The 3,015-nt window shown below is 43.0% G+C and overlaps 1 non-coding gene across 1 annotated transcript; it reads left to right on the plus strand.

The window, feature by feature from the left end:
• Positions 1 to 425: 425 nt before the first annotated feature.
• On the plus strand, positions 426 to 531 carry LOC130466629 (small nucleolar RNA R71). The gene has a single exon (XR_008926801.1). It is a non-coding gene; the product is annotated as a small nucleolar RNA R71 (small nucleolar RNA).
• The last annotated feature ends 2,484 nt before the right edge of the window (positions 532 to 3,015 follow it).

The following is a 3,015-nucleotide window of genomic DNA, read 5'->3' on the forward strand; positions in this document are numbered from 1 at the left end:
GTCTCTGTTGAAAAGCATTCACTTGCTCCAATTGCGTAGTATCCCGTAAACTATAAGAGCACTCATGACCAAAGTGACCTTGGATTCCACATACTTCGCAGTAAGAAGTTGTCACTGGAGCTACACTAGACATAGCATTAATACTCATTGGGGGAGTACTAGATTGAGGAGCCTTCAAAGAATCGATCTTCAGGTTCAAGGCTGCCACTTGTGAGGACAATAGAGCATAAGCATCGACATCCAATTTTCCTTTCTTAGATGTGGATCTGGTGGTGCTGTAATGGTTGGCAGCTAAATTGGCAAGAAAATCATAACCTGCATCCACTTCTTTGTCAAGAAAAACACCCCCAGCAGCAGAATCAACCGTGTTCTTTGTTTCATCTTGCAAACCATGGTAGAAAATCTGAACCAAGAACCATTTTTCAATGTTGTGATGCGGACACGACCGCTGCAAAGCCTTAAATCTATCCCAGGCTTCTCGAAGTGATTCACCAGGTTCTTGAGTGAATGTAGTCAGCTTATGCCTTATTTCAGCAGTCTTGGTGGGTGGAAAGAATTCTTCTAGAAAGGCCTGTGAAATAGCACTCCACTCTGTCTCCTTGACATCATTCAACCATGTTTGAGCCTTATCACGAAGGCTAAAACCAAACAACATGACTTTCAATTGGTCTTGAGTGACCCCTTGATGCTTGATAGTACCACACAGTTGGTTGAACCTCTGCAAATGGTTGGTGGGTTCCTCAGATGGATGGCCACCAAATTGACTTTGTGAGACCATGGAGATTAGAGCGGGCTTGATCTCAAAGTTGACTGCATCAATAGTTGGCATTGTGAGCCCAGTCGGAACACTATTCGAGGAAGGAACCCCATATGATTTCAGGGATTTAGACATCGTGTGACTCGGTGGAGTCTGTGAGTCTTGGGACCCTGACTGCTTCTTCTTTTTCTGTTGCTTTTTTAGTTGACGAAGGGTCTTTCCAAGATCGGGATCGGGAGGAACCAAGGTACCCGTTCTGGCAGACCTGGGCATAAACAACAACGAAAGAAAACGTAGTGAGATTTGCCTCAATTGGAACTGAGAGTTCCAATGAGACAATGGAAACAGTTCAAATAATCAAACTAAAACTAATAGAATCTAGCCGTCTCCCCGGCAACGGCGCCAAAAACTTGATGAATTAAAAAGTGATACCGCAAGTGCACGGTGTCTGTTGTTAGCAGATACTTAGCAAATACGGGTCGATCCCACAGGGAGACAAGTTCTATTAGTTTTTGCCCAATTATACGAACTATTTCAATAACGAAAGTTGAGTTTGAGTATTAACTACTAAAGCTAAAACAATAATAAAAATGCGTAATTTATCAATGAATTAAAGGTCTAGGGCGTCTGTTCGGTTCACCATGCTTATACCAATCCAATAACACAATTCAATTCGACAACGAATAAACTAGGCCGAGTAATTAAAGTACATGCTAATCCTACGGTCGGGTCTTAACACTTTCAATTCAACATATGCAGTACGGTCGCTAACATAATCAGAATTGCCAATTGTACAAAGCCTCTAAAAACACGATCTTTCGATTCTAATTCCTATTAGCTAGATAATTAATCCATGAAATTGGCCGATAACATGAATCAACGATTAAGAACAAATCAATTGGAATTACTCAATCATAATTTATAAATTAACGAACTTTAATGCATATCAATCATGGTATAAACATGGCTTCCCTTACTTAGCCCTAGAATAAAACTACTCGCTCATAATTGAATTAACAAGCATGAAATATGAATTAACAATGAATTTCATAATGAACAATAATAAGAAACGATAATTCAAAGTAAGAGAAGCAAGAAGAATTATGAAAATACCTCTATATTGAATAATTGAATGGAATGAACTAGGGCTCAATAATGTGTAGAGAGAAAAATAAAACTGAACGTTTAAAAGAATTCTAGGAAAATAATAACATGAGGGAAATTAATTAGTTCCCTTGAGTATTTATATGCCCCTATTTTCTAAAATAAAAAAAAATTAAATAAATATGAAAATAAAAATAAAAGTCGTCGATGATTGGTCGATGGAGCGATGATGTGGCAGCCAAACCCGAGCACGAGCCGCGCACACGGGAAGATAGATGGCGAGGCATGGGCAGCGAGGGATCTCGCGCACCATCCCTCGCTGGCATCATGATGAGCGACTAGCAAGAAGGTAGAGCAGCGAGGGAGCTAGCGAGCCATCCCTCGCTGCCCTGCGCGTGTGTGTAGCAAGCCAAGCGACGAAGCTTTAGGCAGCGAGGGAGCTAGCGAGCCATCCCTCGCTGGCCTAGTGAAGTGCAGCAAGACAAGACGACGAAGCTATAGGCAGCGAGGGAGCTAGCGAGCCATCCCTCGCTGGCCTAGTGAAGTGCAGCAAGACAAGACGACGAGCAACGAGGCAGCGAGGGAGCTAGCGAGCCATCCCTCGCTGGCCTAGTGAGACGCATAGCAGGCCAAGGCGACGAGCAACGAGGCAGCGAGGGAGCTAGCGAGCCATCCCTCGCTGGCCTAGTGAACAAGCAACCATGAAGCGATGAGGCACGACGATGGATGTAGCGAGCCAACGATAAATGTAGCGAGCCTACGATAAATGTCTTGCGAGTCAACGAGGGATCTTGCGAGCCAACGAGGGATCTTGCGAGCTATGCACAAGCGATATATCGAGTTAATCATCCCCGGAAAACTCAATTCTCCGATCAAACACTTCGTCTCCGACTCAAACCATCCGGTGATCATTCGTTCCACCTCCAAACACTCCGAAAGCACCCAAATGATTGTAAAATCACCTGAAATATCAAAGAAAACACAAACGGAGCGTAATAGAGTACAATAACGACGACTTATGCAATTATGACTCTAAATGCAACTAAAATGAGACGAATGCCTAGAAATGCAACCTAAATGAGCCTAGAATACCCTATATAAATATGATTCATCAGAGGTTCGTCGTTGCCGAAATCGAATCGAAGAATTTGCGC

This window comes from Spinacia oleracea, chromosome 1 (genome assembly GCF_020520425.1).
Source record: "Spinacia oleracea cultivar Varoflay chromosome 1, BTI_SOV_V1, whole genome shotgun sequence".
In the NCBI taxonomy this organism is placed as follows: Eukaryota; Viridiplantae; Streptophyta; class Magnoliopsida; order Caryophyllales; family Amaranthaceae; genus Spinacia; species Spinacia oleracea.